The following is a 19,297-nucleotide window of genomic DNA, read 5'->3' as shown; positions in this document are numbered from 1 at the left end:
AAATAGAACATAATATAATGCATGTTAATAATTTATAATATTCAAGTCAATTGACGGAATTATTCAATGTCTGGACTTCAATTCCTAAAAATTATCAAAAATTAACTTCTAAAAACCATTTTCGTGTTGAAAATACAATTGATATAGCTCAACTGCTCAAGTAGTTGCTTTGATTTTAGCTCAACGATTGCATCGTATGTATGATAATATATTAAATCTAGCTAATTTAAAATAAATATAAAAAAATAAAGAACGCTATTACATCTCTAAAATTCGGTTTAAATTAAAACAGAGACATAAAGGATGATAAAAACTTAGAATTAAAATAATAAATAATAGACAAGTTATTAGACGGAAGAGACCAAGAGACTGATTTATTTTGCAATGTCAATACATATTATTATAATTTGAAACAAATTATGAAATTAAGTACTGTTTGTGCTATGACATTTTTGAGTTTGAGATTGATGTGGACTTGAATTAACAGTTCTGGAACAAAACAAAAAATAGTTGATTAATCAATACTATGTGCTAAAATATAAAAGTATAATAGAATTAATATATTCTAACAGGGTTTAAAAAGTCTTAATACCTTACAATGCTGTAAAAAATATTATTAAAATCATAATTAAATACTAACAATGCACTGATTTAAAAAGTATATAAAACACATTTCAAATACTTTGAAGTTTTAAGAATAAATACAAATACTAAGAATATAATTTTAATTTATTTTATTAAACCGTAAAAACAGGAAAAATTATTTTTTTTATAATTACTAATCATGAACATAAAGTTGAGATATCACATTTGTCTATTTAAGTGTTCATAAACTTTATACTAATGTTTTATCCAAATTAATAACTTTCCATTGTATCAATACATATTATATTATATAATTACTGTATAAATAAGTGTAACTAATGGCCTTTGTTGTCGATGTAAACATGCTCAATAAAAAAAAAAAAAAACTTTATACTGCCTATTTTATTTTATCCCGAAATATGAAAATAAATAAGTAATAAATAATTTGAATTCAATATTAAAATGAAAACTGTAAAAATCAATCTGAAATGTGTCAATTAATAATTCTTTTGAATTTTGAAAAGTGTTTACAATAAAATTATTTTATTTTGAAATTGTTACAATTATGTTCTATAATAAAATACCTCAAAATACTTAAATTAAAAAGAATTATAAAAGTATTTGAATATATTAAAATTTTGCTCAAATACTTTACAATGCTGATTGAATATTATCACTTTTGTATGAAAAACTATTTAAATTTTTCTTGAGTCAAAATTAATATTTTGAACATAATAATATAGTATGACAAAAGAAAAATATTTTCAAAAACGATTATTAAAATATTATAAAGTATGTACACGAAATTTTCAAAATTTTAATCGAAGCATTACATTTTTTTAGAAAGTTATAGTTATTAATTAGAAATTATATGAAATAAGTTAATTAAATAAAATCAATCCTAATTAAATTTTATAAATTAATGTAACAATAAAATATTGAAAAAAATGATACAAGTCCTCATTATTTAATTACAATAAACACAATAAATTATATTTATTTTTATTTTTATGATGCATGGGACTCAATTAATATGAATTGTAACAATTGTTTAATTTATTTACTATGTTAAAAATTCAGTAGATAATAAGCCGATCTACGTAAGTATACAAAATATTAATCACACAATTATTAACTCACACTCCAATTTATCTATTTATCATTTTAAAACCTATCCAAATCAAATTTAACGAATAATTTTACATAAAAATATTGAAATAAAATTAATAGTTATAATCATATTTTAATCGTGATAAAACACAGTAAATTTTAAATATTTTTATTGCACGTGTTTAACAAAAATCGAACGTACTGATTATTTAATAATTAATCTATACCTAGTCAAAAATCACACACGAGAAATATAAAATCGAAAAAAATTGCAAAACGCATAGGAAAAAAATTCCATCACACTATTATTCGAAATGAAAAAAAAAAATCACATAATAATTAACTCACCATCAATTGGCTGGTGACTGGGGTGGCTTTGGCGACCGGTTTGATGGCCTTGGCAGATTGGACTTGTCCGACAACAACGATGTTCATGGTTACTTTTTCGGCACCCATTTTTGATTTTTGGTTGGTTTTTTGAGGATTAGAGTGAAATCTGGAGGTAGACAAAAAAATATATTATATGTATGAATAATTTAAATTAAGCCGAAGACATATTATTTTCCGTCAGGTTAATACTTACCGAAGATTATATTTGCACAAAAGTTGCGTTATGTCGGACTGAAGCATCAGTACGTCCTTTTATACAAAGACGGCTCCCGCCTAATGTGTAGGTCACTCAAGCGTGGTGGCGTGATCAGAGCTCTTAAATGTGATTCGTGTAACTGATATCGTACGTCAGAAGACGTCGAGTCTTAAATTTCATTGTTTTGCTCAGAAAACACGTCAATCTTGTATTGTATGAATGTACCAAATACAATTAAATATTGTCTTCTAAAATATGTCACAAAATATTTGACAAATATTGATTTATATTCCTGTAATTTCGTTAAACTTCAAACAACATACACGTGAAGTAACCTAAATCTTAGAAATATCTATTTAATCTTTATAACACAGATTCCTTTAGGAAACAGTCCACCAAACATTAATCCAAACTAATATTATAAATCCATTTCATAATCCAATTTTAAATATCGATCAACATCTTTAATAATCGACTTTGAAATCAAATTATATAACAATTTGTGTAATGGTATTCAAATTTCAAATTGAAATCGGAAAAAAAATAAACCTATTATTTATACCAAAATATTAATCGTTCAATAATTTTTCTTTTAAAATTAAAAAAAAATATATATAAATTTATAACTCTGCAATAGCCAAATAGGTCTATAATATTATTCATTTTTTAGGCTCATTAGCAGTGCATATTGACAAATATGAATTAATCAAACGACAACTGGTTTCACATGGTTAGAAATCAAAATTGTAAAGATATTAAATTTATATTTTAAATCAAAGAAAAAATATGTTAAAAATTATAAATATTCGAATTGCGCAACTAACAAAGAAAGAATAAAATTCTAAAATCAATTTGTAATTTTTTTAAATTTTAAACATAAAAACAAATATCAACAAGTGAAATTGAAATTGAACATTTTTATTTTTATTTAAATCCTTAAATAAGTCACATAACAAAATAAATATATAAACATGAATATATTATATCACTGAAGTAAGCTAATATATTACTATTTTTATCATTATTATATCAATGTCACGTGATAATTTAGTATAATTGAGAATATCATTAACTGAGTGTAATTTAGTTTTTAATTTTTAATTTAATCTTTCGATCATGTTCGATGATTTTGAATTTTAAGTGTAAGTACCTGCCTATATTTTACATTTTATAAAAACTTAGATATGTATTATTTCAATAGCAAACTAGGCGCATATAAACTTCCTTTACTGAATTAAGTAACAAAGTTTAAACAAAATATAAAATATTTTAAACTACTTATGGTCAAGTTATAAAATCAAAAATGGTCCATAAAAAAAAAAATTTTTATACGGCATATTTTACTCAATTTATTAATTTGTACGTGTGTTTATTACAATAATATTTTTAACATAGTATATAATGAATTGTTTTATTACGTATAATTGCTGATGGTAATTAACTAGTATATCATTACATATGTTTCTGGGTAGGTTTAAAAATTTTAATTTAATAATAAATAAGAATCTTGTGAACACGTAACACGTTTGGGCACAAAACGATATTTTTACCTAGATTTTGAGAGAATAATTGGGAACACACGTTAAGATACACATTTCTTCAGACCACAAAAATCAACACTACCTTCGGGTACATCATATTTTTAAACAAATACCACGATTGTGTACAAACGTTTAGTACCAAACATTTATTTTTTTTCTGACGAAATATGAACTGATGTCATATAGTGTCAGATACTTTCTTATACCTATTATTGTCATTTTAAAACTAATTATAAAATATAATTATATTTTTTTAATATATCCAAAATGTAAGTTTTAATAAAGATTATAGTCTAATTAACAAGTATTAGATTCATATACATGCGCAGTCGCTTAAATACTTAAATAATAATCATATGATAATTAAAATAATATAATTGATATTAATTGGTTTGGAGGTAAATTATCGAGCAGTAAATGAGTAACACGCTAGGTGACGCTTATATGACATGTTTCCAAACGTGTCTGGTATATGTGTACCCATAAGTTTTATGATTTATTGGATAAAATTAAAAAATACCTTTTATTCTATGTGTCTAAACCAGTGGTTCCTAATTGGTTGTCCGTGGACTTATGGAGGTTCGCGTGTTGATGTTAAGGGATCCGTGGTTATGTAGTAATGAAGTGATATTTTTATTTTATTTTAGTAGAATTTTTAAACATGTATTGGTTTGAAATTCCAGGTATTTTGCGTAATCACTATTGAAACTCGATTATCGCTAAAAAGGTCGACAATTAATGTATTGTATATATATATATAATTTTTTTTTTCATTTTTATAATTAAACAAAATTGAAAAGTAAGTGATCACGAATAAAGGGTCCACCGTCCAATTTAAGTTTTAGCTAGGGGTCTCAGCATATAAGAACTAAAAGACTAGCTCTAAATAATCGCCTACGCATCCTACGCATGCTAAAAACGGTATTATGCAATAATAAATACACCTCTACGTGCACCAAACTTCTCATATATAAAAGTCTACTAAAACCAATGTGGACGTACGGTCAGCAGTTATGGGGTAGTGCAAAAAAAACAAACGTTAATAAAATTCAAGCATTCTAAAACATTGCTCTAAGGAAATTATTGACGAATGCCCCTCCTTACGTCTCAACCTTCATTCAGATCTAAAACTAAAAACAATAGCTGAGGAATCCAAATGTTTCTGTTAAAGATTCTTCAACCACCTAAACGTTCATTCGAATCCACTTATCAAAAAATTGGCCTCCGCTACCATACCAGGTAATAGGTAATCACCCCAGACGTCTAAAGCGTAAGTGGTGTCGTGATTTGTTATGAAAAAAAAAAAAAAATAAAAATAGCTATGGGTCCGCGGTTCAACGCTAATTGGAAACCACTGGTCTAAACGTTGTATCTTTTTGTATCCAAACGTGTTGGCTTTTGGGTCAATGTGCTCAAACGTTCTGCGGCCTCTTGAACTGTTTACAACAGTGCCCCTATGTGGTATGATTTGTATTCAATGTTTTGTAAATAAACAATCGTTGTAATATTAAAATGATCACGCCACTTCACTGCCCCACTTTAAATCAACCGACGGCAATGTATATAAAGGCGTCCGAGATCTCAATTCCGGCATAACACGTTCTTTTGTGCAGATTTATTCTTTGGTATGAACGAAACGACGGCAATTGTTTTATATTGATTTCAAAATTAATATTTTTTTTTTCCATTTACAGTTTTCACTTTAATCCTAAAAAACCAACCAAAAACCAAAAATGGGCGCAGAAAAAGTATCCATGAACATCGTCGTTGTCGGACAAGTTCAATCTGCCAAGGCCGCCAAGACTGTTGCCAAGGCCACACCAGCCACCAGCCAACTGATGGTGAGTTAGATAGATTTCAGATATTTTTCAATTTTAAAATCAAAAAAATATTTGAAATATTAAGAAAATCAAAATAAGTTGAAAAATATAATAACAACAATTTATGCTAAGTATAAAAATATAATATATTTTGTTTAAATCTGACGAACTAAATGACTTAAATTATGTTTATGATTGTTATAAATTTTAATTAATTAATTAAATCTTCAAATAAAACGATAAAATCAGTTTTTTAAAACATTTAATCCAATACCAAACAATTTAACTTACGATAACGTATAATGATTAATTATTTATATTTAATGGTTAAACGAATGAACTTAATATTAATTAATATTAATTACATCATCACACGTTATCATATCTGTACGTACGTTATTTTGTGAATATTTATAAACGGTTTCGTATTAACTTGAAATAATAATAATACATTTAATAAGAATTTTTCTATTTGATTTAAGAATATTTTATAATTACTAAAAAAGTGTTTAGTAACATAATACGATAATATTTTATACTCAATACAATAATATTATTTTATTGGTTAACCTAGTTGATGTTTAATTCAGTTTATAATAAAAATAAATAGATTTATATTGTTGTAGGCATTAGCACTTTTTGTATTATTTTTAAACATAAGAACGGTTTGTTGTTTGAATTATATCGAATTATTCTACATAGGCAGCAAACTGTTATATAGTTTTATGATCTCATAATCTTTACCATTAAAGTATAAATTTTGATTTACATAATTTTTTTTGTTTTGTTTTTCTTTGTTTCAGAACTGTTAACTCATGTAGTCCATACATTGCAAAACTCAAAAATGCCATAGCCCAAACAGTACAATAATATGTAATTCGTATCAGTAATGACAACCGCAAAATAAAACAGTAATTTCGGATAAACTTAACTGTGTACTGTGTTTTTTTTTCTTTTACTATTTACCTCATCCAAAGTCCATAATACTAATTCGCGGTTTTTTATCACCTGTTGATGTCTGCACGAATCACAATATAATTTATTTTAAATTATTTTAATCTCAATAAATATGGTCGTGAATTTTAGATAAATGACAAGTGTTCAGGAATTTTAGATTTGACTTAAACGTGACCAACTAAAACACAAACGTTTAATCTTAAGTAGCTCAGCTGTAAGTTATCAGTTTATTGATATCAGATTAATCACATAACACCAAATGATAGAGTGATATTGCCATATTGGATTAATATCGAGATCGATGAGTATTTAGCTTTATTTTGTGATTAATTAAGACGTTTCCAATGTATTGCGAGTTACTTAAAGTTATGCTGTTAGGTATATTGTTAGTTAGGTTAGGTACTATTGTAATTTTTAATGGAGAAGAAATTTATTATTTTGATTTTTGCAATGCAAAATACTCTATATTATTTAAATAATTATTTTTTTTTTTTGTAACCTTTTTCCGATTAAAGCTAATGCTAAAATAAACCTTATGTCTTATTTTAAAGATTAAAATAAGTTTGCATTTTTTAAAATCTACAATTTTGCTATTTTGGTAACGCATTCAGTTTGGAACGCACTAGAACATTATTCGTTTGGCAAAATATGGTTATTGGTTAAATCATCAATATTCGAGAACTTGGCCACCTATGTTAACTATTTAAAATTTTGAATTTTTATCACAAATTAATTTAAAAATAAACATCCTTATTTAATACCAGAGATGCAAAACAATTTTTTCATCTATTTACAAGTAAAAAATATACAGGTGTCCCGTGAGGATAAACCCATTATCCGTAGAGGTGGGCTCGCGCCACCCGGATAACAACCAGTTTTCCACCGTTTTATCCAGAAACTAAACAAATAATTGAAAATCAGGTTAGAACACGATTCCGAAAGTTCATTGTTCGATATTACCTTTTTTTTCTACCCAAATGCTGTATTGTATTCGATTGCGACGTTGCCGTGAGGAATACGATTCCGCACGTTTTTTCTTGTAACGTGAGATTGATACAATTAGTATATTATTTAGGCACCTGAACTTTTCTTCTTCTTTACCACGATATTTCAAGTTCAAACTAATTAAAAATAAGATAATTTGGGTCTTTTGATAAAGTCGATAAAGATAACAATATACAATAAATATACGACAAATGGACATCGTATGGTGCGAAGGCGAAACTATAATATTTTAGGTATATATACCACAATTTACTGAGCATCCTAGTCAATATGATATTTTGATTAATATTTGATATCTGAACGATAATCTAATTAGATTTATTCAGATACATCATGTTTATTTTAATTTTTAATACATTTGACAACGTTGCGCTCAATTCCTATTGTATTCCTATGAACAATTAAGTGTGCGGAATCGTGTTCAAAAAAAAAAAAAAACGTGCGGAATCGTATTCCTCCCGAAAATCACGAGATTAATGAAAATAAAATGTTGAAAGGTCAACATTTTCAGTAAAATAAACTCAATAAAATGGTATCTTTATTTTTTTCAAAAATTACAAAATTAAAAAATAATTTTTTTAAACTTTTTTAGCAAAAAATTGAATTAAATTAAAAAATAAAATACATGTAGTCCTTGTTTATGCAAGTTAATAAAAACAATTATTTATGAAATATTTATCATCTAAGGAGATATAGCAATGGATAAATCCTCGCGGGACACCCTTTTTTAATTTTCCTCGCTAACCTCCTGATAGTCGCTGGCAATGCATTTCCATTTGATTTTATGTAACTTTTCTATTATTTTTACTATTTCTATGGTATTGTTTATAGTTTTTCTCATCATATTAATTTAAAATTTAAATACAAAATTGTATAACTATTTGTATTCTTTTTGTATACTAATTTATTTGTATTTGAATAAATAAATATTCTTAACAAGTCAAATAAACATTAATAAGTTTTATTTTATAACACAGAGCTTTGGGATAAATCAGGGGTGAATATATAAGGTGAAAAAATATATACTTCAATAATAATAATAAACCATCACTGTATTAATGATCCAAAACAATGTTATGATGGACAAGTTACACAGTCATAGTCTGAGGTTAAGAATATTTGTTTTGTAGAAAAACAACATACAAATATGTTTGTGACTATTAATATTAATATAGAACAATATAAAAAATGTCTATTCAATTATTGCACATTCTTTTTTTTTTTTTTTCATCAATTTAATAACAGTGTATTGTAAACGATGTTATAAACATAAAATGCCACAAATAAATAACCAACAAGTTTTTTAACGGAAGTGATTGATTTATTATACAATTTCAATACACATAATGATAATTATCAACTAAATATTATAAAATTATGTACTGTTTGGGCTATAGCATTTTTTTAGTTTGAGATTGATGTGGACTTCATGTCTTCATGAATCAACAGTTCTGAAACAAATAAAATGAATAAATTATGATAACATGGTTATATTATTATATTAGTTATTGCTTTTTTGATTTTTATTGATAGAAAAAATATATAAAAAACTTGATCATTATTTATTGGACATTAATAGATGTAATATTATATTTTTATATTAAAAAAGTAAAACAAAATATCCTATGAAAATATACATATTTAAATAATTTATCGAAAAAGGTCATATTACCTACATATAGAAGATATTATTCAACACAATATTATAGGCACTATAAAATACAAAACACAAAACAACTTATTATTCTGATTATTTTCATGAAATGCTAATAAAATGTATTTTTAAACAGCTGCTGAATTAATAAAGTCGGGACTAATTGGCCGGAGAAATGAGATTTTATGCTGTAAAACATGATGTATTTAAACTTTAACATTTATATAATTAGGATTTTTGTTTTATAAACTATATTTAAATTTGTAATGCCTTGCTGGATCTTAAGTCTGAACTGATTTGTTTGGAGATGTGAAATTAATTTCGTCGATGGTAAAAATTTTTATGAAATAGTATTTATACTTCAATATATTTTTTATAGATTTCTATATCCAACATAATTTTACATATTTTTGTAATATATGCAATGCAATATTAGATTATTTTTGAATATATACTCGTAATATCTAAGTTGTAAAAATCAAAATAAGATACTAGTCTGCATATGTATAGAACACCAAAATGACGGAATGAATTAAAAATTAATAATCAACGTTTCATAATTTTTTTAAAAGCCTGACCACAATTTAATTATGCACTTACAATATAATAATAATTAACTCACCATCAATTGGCTGGTGGCTGGTGTGGCCTTGGCGACGGTTTTCATGGCCTTGGCAGATTGGACTTGTCCTACGACAACGATGTTCATGATTACCTTTTCAGCGCCCATTTTTGGTATTTCGGTTTAGTTTCTTGGAGTACAGTTAAGTCTAAAAAAATGCACGGACAAACAACACAAAATATCGTTAACAATTTGAATTCAATAAAATGTAATATTAATATTCGACTAGAGTATTATACATTTATACTTACCGAGAATTAGATTTGCACAAATTTTGCGTTATGCCTGAATGAAGCATCAGTCGTCCTTTTATATACAATGTCGATTTTCACTTAATGTAGAGCAGCGTGGTGGCGTGATGATAACAAATGGTCGTAATTGGCTATTTGCTGATAGAGAGCTCCAAGGTAATTCGTGATTCGTGTGTCAGGCAACGTCATGATTTTCAATTTAATCATTCTTCGACTTCAATAAAATAGTTCGTGTACAAAGCATAAAATTATTAATCTACATAATGCTTGTGATTTTCTCGAAAATTCAGCAAAACCAAATAAAATATTACAATGAACGGGAATATGTATAATTTACCTACATAATATAATTATGATGGTTATAGACAAAATCGGTACTAATTTTTGCTGTTTTGTTTAAAGTTAAAAACAAATAAATATATGATATATATTATGTACTAATACAATGTTCACTTGAGTTCAAATTAGAATTTTCTACATATAGTTTAACATTACAAAGCTCCTGATTTTTTTTAGTTAAATGTTTGAAAATAAAATGTATTGTTATTATTGTTAAAATGGCTATCGTTGACTCTTGTAATAACACTTAACACTACTACTTAAATTATTATTTTTACAATTCATTGAAAATTCAAATATATTTAAACAAATTTTAAGCTGCTTAAATTTTTTTCTTCTATACAGTCTTATGACGAGTTCTTTATAATTTTTTCATAAAGCAATTAAATTAATCAATATACTTAAACACCATTGTAGCTACAGCTTGAAAACATAATACAATATGTACTTATAAATAGTTCATACTAATATCTAAAAGTCAAAAGAAAATATTCCATACATTTTTTTTTAAAGACATACCTACAAGTTATAAAATTTGACGAAATTGGATATTTAAACAAATAACGACAGTTTAAGTTATTTTGTTGTAATATAAAAAAAAATTACTTAATATATCGAGACATTAACAGACAGTTTAAAGCTCCCCTCAACTATAAATTAGTAAAATATAAAATATTTAAAACTGATTATTGCCTCTGTAACCGAAGCTGAACGAAAAAAAACCTATTACATGATATAAATAGCCAAATAGGTTTAAACCACTAAAGCAAATAATAATAAAATAAATGATAAAATGTTAATTTTCTATTAATACTTATGTTCTTGCTTGTTTCACGTTAATATGTTTTTAAACATGAGTATAGAATGTCCATCTGTCCGTTAACTAACAGTAGATACCTAGTAAAGATTTTTGATAAATATATTCTTTTTTTTTCTTTTAGGGGAATCCGCGGCAACATAGGCCATTGGGTGTGGGGTGGTACGGTGGGGATTATTTTTGTAAATGTTTGTTTGTAGGTTTTTTGAGTTGGTAGGATTATATCACGTGTTTGTATATGTGTAATTTGTGAAAGGATATGTTACTGCAAATCCCGAGTGGTCACCCATCCGGGAGATAGTAACTGCAGCCGGTACGCGTTTCCACAGGTCGAGCATACGACCACGTCTCATCAAGCCACTAAATATATTCTTCTTAAACCCTAAACAGTATAATATTATGTACATAGGAAAACCAGCGTAGGTTTTTCTTTTTACCTTACTATTGGTTAAATAATTCGTTTTAGATCGGCTGAGAAGTCACGGATTAAACTTAGCATTTGATATATTTTAAAACGTGGTTCAAACTACTCTCAAACATTTTCTGGTATACTTAACAACAACCGGAATCAATCGTATACATACTTTTTGAGTATATACCTATAACTTACAAACATATAAATTTTTTTCAATTTTATTATAGTTTCCTAAAAACTTATTACATCTTAAATTATTATGGTTGTAATTTATACTTTTAATACAACCAATCAAATATCCTTTATTTGAATCATTTAATACTGATCTCACACTCATAAATATTGCATTTATTTTGTTTTTATATACAAAAAAAAAAGAAAAAACGTGGGCAAGAGGATATCGCTCTGCTGTATAGTAGAGATGGAGAATAGGTCACCATAATGGATGTGTTAAATTTGATTGCAATGACAGGTATCATTGTATACGAAAAACGATTCTGAACAGAGATGATTTGTCAGTCTAGGATATTAAATTATAATATTATCTATATTAATTTTGATATTAATATGACACCTATGAGTTTATCATGTTTTGGTTAAACATATTAATAACGAAATTGTAGTAAATAATTAATAGGCTATATATTGTGTACTAAATATTTAACAGCTATTCTTATTGTATTCATATTTCTACGTTGTTTTAAGTACCTTAATAGTTAAGCAATATTAGTTGTTAACTTAAAAGCTAATAATAATAAAAAATAATAGATTATGTTTACCTATTATACTTATTTAGTTATTTATACTATAAACTTATAAATATATTTTTGATGTTTATGTTCTTGCAATAAAAATAACTATGACAATGGCATTAAAAGAATTTGAAATTTATGATTTTAAGATCTCACATATTGTACTATACATACAGAAATCTAAAAATAGTTAACATACCTATGCATGATTATTATATATACTTTTAAGTTTCAAATGTCCACAATATTTGTGTAAATCACAATTTCACAACTTTGTTTTGATATAAAGTAATTAATAATATCCAAACCTAAGAAAAATATTAACTCAATTTTTTCAAGGACATTTAAATTCTTATTATTTTGTTGTGGTTCAACAATTTTAGTGAATCTTCCGTATGTTGTATAAACGTGATTTCTATCTATAAAATATCACTATACCTGCGCAGTAATAAATATTGTCGTTTTGACAAGTAACGACAACATGCTGTCATTCAATCGCCAATAACTGGCTGACTTTTCAATTTTTAGTCTGTGCGATTATAATAATATTTCTTAGTAGATATCTGTATTCTGTATAAGGCATGGATGGAATAAACACAATAATAATAGGAATTTGATAATATATTATTTTAGGAATACCACGACGCGAAAACTGTGCTCTGATGTGTATTAATATTATCCTACTTTTGGATTTTGGTGGTAAAACTACGAGTATTATAAGTAACACGGCGAGATAGATAGGCAATTCAGGTACAATATTTTTGTTTTAATGCTTCCGTTCATAGTCTTGTCGATATTTTGTAAGGACGGAGAATTACTATGTTATTATAATTGTATTAGTGAACAAAAGTTACTCCAATTAATGGCATACACATACACAATACATTACATGCAACACTATTATGACGTATACAATGAATATAAAAAAGATTCAACAGAGAACGATTATAATATTATATACAAATTGATGTACACTTGAATGACACTTGGAAACTGCTGTACAAATGATTACAAAATTTTGCACCAAATATTCCTAAAGAATATGACAATGTATAATGATTTGTCTTTTAACTCGTATAGATTACTATAGATCGGCTCATAAATACATTTTGTTTAGGCCAAAGAAAATCAAATATTTTTTTCCTGCACATTATGCAAATATATAATATTACCGGGAAAAGAAAATCTTAGTGCACCGATACACGATGGTACGATGGCATCATGGATATTAGGTTCTACTTATTCAGATTTACTGATCAACGTAAGGTATTTAGGTACCTACCAATACATATACTTAAATTCTTGCTTTAAATTTAACCGATTTAATTACCTATCAATTGACATTACCTAGTAAATACATTTATGCAAAACTAGTTACCATAGGATACAAAAAGTAACTAACTGTTCGCACAGTATGAATATTAATTAATCAAATATTATTATTTTCACATTTAAAAAAAATATATTTTGCCCAAAAGGAGATTTATGAAGCATGCTCACTACATTTTCTCATTTAATGATTGAAAATCTGATATTTTAAGAATATTTTACTATAGGTACTCAAAATACATTGATTTATTTTCTATCGTTAAGAACGGTAAATTATGAGCCAAGTTTTTCCCGTAAATCATAAATCAAATAATATTCTAAGAATAATGGTTTTTAAAAAAGTTTTACAAAACTTTAAAATATACTTAAAGTTAAACTTAACCTATTCGTAGTATAACTTGTTATACTCGAAATATACTAAATCCTAATAGTTCAACCTAGTCACGATAACGCTATGACTAGAAAAAAAATTGACAGTTTGAATTTTTTCTGTCATCGAGGTTAGGTAAAATTCCAGTTGGGTATCTCGAAGTAATTTGTATCTCTCTTTGAATTCAAGTTATCTTGACGCAACTGTATTTTAAAATAGGTAGATTTATGCAAAGTGTATACACTTAGAAACTTACCAACTTAAAAACGACTGCAATATGTAATGATATGCTCGTTTTCACATATCATAATAAATTGTAAATTCGTTATTTTCATGCAATAAATTAAATAACGGTAAAGTTGTCGCACGCATGTAATATACTCTAAAAAACCCCAACAAATCAAGTCACTGATGATTGGAACGATTCCCATTGTCTAGTCACGTACAGGACACTGTACGGGATTATAACGGTACGGCGCAACACATGCAATTTCTTTCATGTGCCGCCGGAGATAAGGGATGGTCAGGTCAGGGTCACTGTCGCCAAAGAATAAGACAATTTTCTTTGGAGACACCGACACCTTTGATCGGGCCACCGGTGGCTCTGGCGGGCTTGACCAAAATCGTCTCCTCTCATCAGTGCACGAGCACCACTTGAACAGAACAGTGCAGGAGCACATCACAGATAACCAACACACACTCTCGAGATTCTGCGAGCGACAACTGTGCCGTTTCCTTATAAAAAAAAAGACGAAATTAATCAGTGTTCCGTTATTTCCTTCTGAGTGTTTAAAATAATTCTGTTCGTCCTTATTACGTCGACTGCGTTTTCAGACAACTACGGATAAGGTAAGGTGCATGTGCATCCTTTTTCATATAGTTACAGTTATATACAGGTATCACATTTTATTTATTAAATTATTATAATTTAATAAATTGATATCCAATAATGTTATCATCGGTATACTTGATCGTTCTCGAATCACGACCTCGAGAGCCCTCCGACGATCAGGAGGAAGGTAATTACGCAAATTTAAAACAACAAGACATATGTTAAGATAACTAAAAATAATTAATAACTTGTAAATATATTTAAGGCATTCATTCAAGGCTTGTGTCCCTTGTGTTTGCCTTACAATTTATTCAGACCAATTCATCTCCCATAAATAAATAATAAATAACTACATTACTATATTGAATAATATTATATTGATATCATTATTATTAATTTTATTTCTAATATCTAACTCTAAATATAACTATTGGCAGGAGGCTTAATTATATTTATTGGCTGTATTATATTACCTATTATTATTAATTTTATTTCTAATATCTTACTCTAATTAATATAACTATTGGCAGGAGCCTTAGTTATATTTATTAGCTGTATTATATTACCTATTATTATTAATTTAATTTTCAATATCTCTCCCTCTTTTCCTTACTTTTTTCTTTTCTTTTATTTTTGCGTTATTACAAATATTAATTTAAACAAATTGATTCCTAAATTATAATGGGTGCGATAGAATGCTGCGTGAAACTCCAATTACATTTATAAAAAAAAAAAAATATTTTTCTCATAATATCATGATTATAAGATTCGAAAGCTGTGTACATTAAACGTGCGATTTGTTACTCATCATGATTGGTCGACAAACAGACTAGCGTCACAATCTTTCAATGATCACACCACGCCACCTTCCCACTTTCAGATGTCCGAAAAAAGCGTATATAAAGGCGTACATGATCTCGATTCCGGCATAACTCATCTTTGTGCAGATATATTCTTTGGTGAGTACGAAACAATAGCAATGATTAGATTTTGATTTCAAACGAATAACAATTTTTTTCCGTTTACAGTTTTCACATCAATCTTCAAAAACCAACCAACAAATCCAAAATGGGCGCAGAAAAAGTATCCATGAACATCGTCGTCGTTGGACAAGTCCAGTCTGCCAAAGCAGTCAAGGCTGTCGCCAAGGCCACCCCAACCACCAGCCAATTGATGGTGAATATATTATAAACTAAATTATTAAATGCTCTTTATGTAACATAATATCATAGCTTTAAATTACAGTTTGATATATATATATATTTTTTAAATTTTGATTGAGTGTTTAAAATTTAATCAAAAGCATTTTTGAAATATAAATATATTAATTTGTTATTTAGCATACGCTTAAGTTTGTTTAATTTCCTCATATTATGCAATTATATGTACCGATTTTTTAATTTCATTAGTATTATCGAAACAGTTCCATATAAAATGGTTTTTTTATTTGATGATTCCCTTTAATAATGAATATTATATTTTTTTTTTTGTTATTGTGTTTTACCTATAAAATTTAAAAATTAACTCTAAAAAGGAATATTTAGTAAGTACCGTTTAATTATCAAAAATAACCAATTTTACACGAATTAATAACTATTAACTGTGAGACTCAAATTTTTTATTATTTTTATAACCTTTTATGTCAAATATTTTTCATACTCTTATATTAATTTGCATTGTAAAACGTAATATAATGGTACTTAGGGCCACTCTTGTTTATTAATTATATTTAAATTTTACCTAATAGAAATCAATTAAAAATAAGCTTAAACTTATTACATAAGTAAACTTATTTAATTTTATTGTGTACATATTTTTATTCAAATTATAATTTTTTTAAACGAACATTATTAAGTTAAAAATTGTTACCATTGTTATACTGAATATTATATTTTTTCTTTGTTTCAGAACTGTTAATTCTTGTAATATTCATCACAAGCTCAAAAATGCCATAGACCAAACAATAAATTATTATGTAAATCTTATTGATACTGACATCATGAAATAAAATAGTCACTTCCGGTATTTAACTAATATATTTGTTGATTATTTATAATATATTAACCTCATACCTATCTGCTTCATGTCCCGCATTTGAAAAAAAAAATCTAATTTATATTATTTACAATTATTAAAATCTTTAGCCTTTTTTTGCGTTTATCGTTATTTAGGTACAAGTAAAGCGTTTACAAGTTTTGCGTATTCTTCTCTGGTCTAGAATACATTTGTGTCAAACGTGGTTTGAACATTTGTACATAATTATACTGCTAAGACGTACAATATTCAAAAAATTTAAGAATCAATATTGTAATATATTAAATTATATTACTATTTAATATTATAAATATCTATATGATTTAAGTATTTGGCAGCCACTCACAATAAATAAAAAAATTATGATGATGAAAAATCTAGTACTATGCATAACTACTATCAAAATTTACAAAATAAATCAAATATTTAAAATAATTTAAGAAAAATAAATAAATTTTCGAAATTGCTATATTGACCATTATCATATAATTATAGTTTTGAATAAGTATTGAAACAGTTCATCACATGTGGCTACACAACAAGTAAAAAAATCTTAGAATCATAATTATAGGTATATATAAAAATGATTTACCAAAATGAACGCTCAATCTGCTTCTCCCCTCTTCAAACAACACTGAGTAATTGTCGAGATAATTCCCGGTTTATTTTTTACTCACCAAATAATAAATTGGTACTAAAAACCGTGTTAAGCTGGACCGAAGTTCCCGAATATCATTGATTCACTAGCGGTTGCTGCTATAAAAGTAAGAGGGCTTAGTGGCGTAATATTTGCAAAGTGTTCGAATAATAATTATATTTATAACCTAAGACGCCGTAAGTGAAACTTTGTCCCACAAAATGTCAAAATATCATAAATATTATAGTAAATATAAGTGAAATGGCACAATAATGTACGACGCTTGCTACTGTATAAGGTTATAAGTAATAATTAAGCTTTTCAAAGACGAAAGTTTTAATGTATTTCAACTAATTTAACCATTGAAATCTTGCCTATCGCAAAATCATACGCAACTAAAATAATGAACCTAACTTATAAAATACATCCAACACTCCGCTCAGAATCTAACAACTTGTACGAATTGTTTATATTCCATAGGTATACGATCGATTTTCGTAGGTATACATTTTTTCGTTATAAATTACGATCCGTAAAAAAAATATTTTTTACAAATTCGTTACATAAATAAACTAAATAAAAAAAAAAAAAATTATTATTATTATTAGCACTTAATTAGTATAATAACCTCTTTGTAACTAATGGCCTTTGCTGTCGATGTTATTTTTTGCGATCAATAAAAAAAAAAAAATAATAAACTATAGGTACCCACTTAAATGAATGATTAAGTTAAGAAATTAAGATAAGCTGTGAAAAAAACACTCATTTTTATTAAAACTGTTAAGCTAATATTTAATTTGAATAATTTAAATGTATAATATAAAGCATTGCCTAATAGACAAGTTGTTGAAACGTATTAACGATGCTTTAAAGAAAAATTGTTTTTCTACAATCAAAAAAGTAATAAATATTTAAATAATCTGAATTTTCATACAAAACCATTTTTTTTAAAAAAACCGATATCCTCATCTGTTATAATATTTACAAAACGAATAATCGTTGATATATGAAAAATTGACAGATGTTAATATAAATATTTTTTATACAAGTATAGTTTTCAAAATATTCTGACTTTGATTTTAGCTGTATTTAATATTAACATTTTTGTTTTTATTTTTTACATAAATATTGATATAAAAATGTTAGCAATTGTTTTATGTTTAAAAATGTAAACATTTTTATTGTTTATAGCTTAGGCTTAAAATATATACTGCTAAGTTTCTTAGAAATAGTTCAGGCTGAAACAAAAAAAATGTAAAAAAAAAATACATATAAACCGTATGTTCACCAATTTAGGGAATAATGAATTTCTCGGCCGGATTATGTAGGAATAAATTTAATTTTTTTTACAAGCTACTTTATTTTCAGATAAATTTCAAATTTTCAACCTTCTCGATACGCGCATGCGCAATGTAACTTATTTTTTTTTAATAGCAACCGGTATTTTTGATACCAAATATGGATAGACTGAATTTTTTTGAATCATTTTTACCAGATAACCATGGCTCTAAAACCAAAATTGACTGAATGAGAGCCATTCAAATTTTAATAAATAATACATTTTTACAATTCATTATAAAATGCATAAAACCGTTTATAATTTATTTTCATTTTTCCGTATACAGTTGTAATCAATTTTAA

General features: G+C 26.4%; 3 long non-coding RNA genes and 1 pseudogene across 5 annotated transcripts; 2 read left to right on the top strand and 2 right to left on the bottom strand.

Annotated features, from left to right (window-relative positions):
- Positions 1 to 344: 344 nt before the first annotated feature.
- On the bottom strand, positions 345 to 2,428 carry LOC149056670 (uncharacterized). The gene is made up of 3 exons (XR_016191247.1): positions 2,279 to 2,428; positions 2,044 to 2,191; positions 345 to 489 (listed from the first exon to the last, which is right to left on the bottom strand). It is a non-coding gene; the product is annotated as an uncharacterized LOC149056670 (long non-coding RNA).
- Positions 2,429 to 5,319: 2,891 nt separating this feature from the next.
- LOC107163524 (uncharacterized) lies at positions 5,320 to 6,573 on the top strand (annotated as a pseudogene). The gene is made up of 3 exons (XR_001506018.2): positions 5,320 to 5,447; positions 5,517 to 5,663; positions 6,446 to 6,573. The product of XR_001506018.2 is annotated as an uncharacterized LOC107163524 (transcript).
- A 2,330-nt stretch (positions 6,574 to 8,903) lies between these two features.
- Positions 8,904 to 10,256, bottom strand: LOC107163523 (uncharacterized). The gene is made up of 3 exons (XR_001506017.2): positions 10,132 to 10,256; positions 9,881 to 10,028; positions 8,904 to 9,055 (listed from the first exon to the last, which is right to left on the bottom strand). It is a non-coding gene; the product is annotated as an uncharacterized LOC107163523 (long non-coding RNA).
- A 4,731-nt stretch (positions 10,257 to 14,987) lies between these two features.
- LOC107163525 (uncharacterized) lies at positions 14,988 to 17,019 on the top strand. 2 transcript variants are annotated; one of them, XR_001506019.2, is made up of 4 exons: positions 14,988 to 15,002; positions 15,866 to 15,944; positions 16,014 to 16,161; positions 16,894 to 17,019. It is a non-coding gene; the product is annotated as an uncharacterized LOC107163525 (long non-coding RNA). The 2 variants fall into 2 exon arrangements; XR_016190895.1 differs by having other exon boundaries at positions 15,752 to 15,944.
- The last annotated feature ends 2,278 nt before the right edge of the window (positions 17,020 to 19,297 follow it).

The sequence above is a fragment of the Diuraphis noxia genome, unplaced genomic scaffold (assembly GCF_037042655.1).
Source record: "Diuraphis noxia isolate RWA-SAM2 unplaced genomic scaffold, SU_Dnox_SAM2 contig0003, whole genome shotgun sequence".
NCBI lineage: Eukaryota > Metazoa > Arthropoda > Insecta > Hemiptera > Aphididae > Diuraphis > Diuraphis noxia.
The sequence above is the reverse complement of the archived record's forward strand: the minus strand, read 5'-3'. Positions and strand labels throughout refer to the sequence as shown.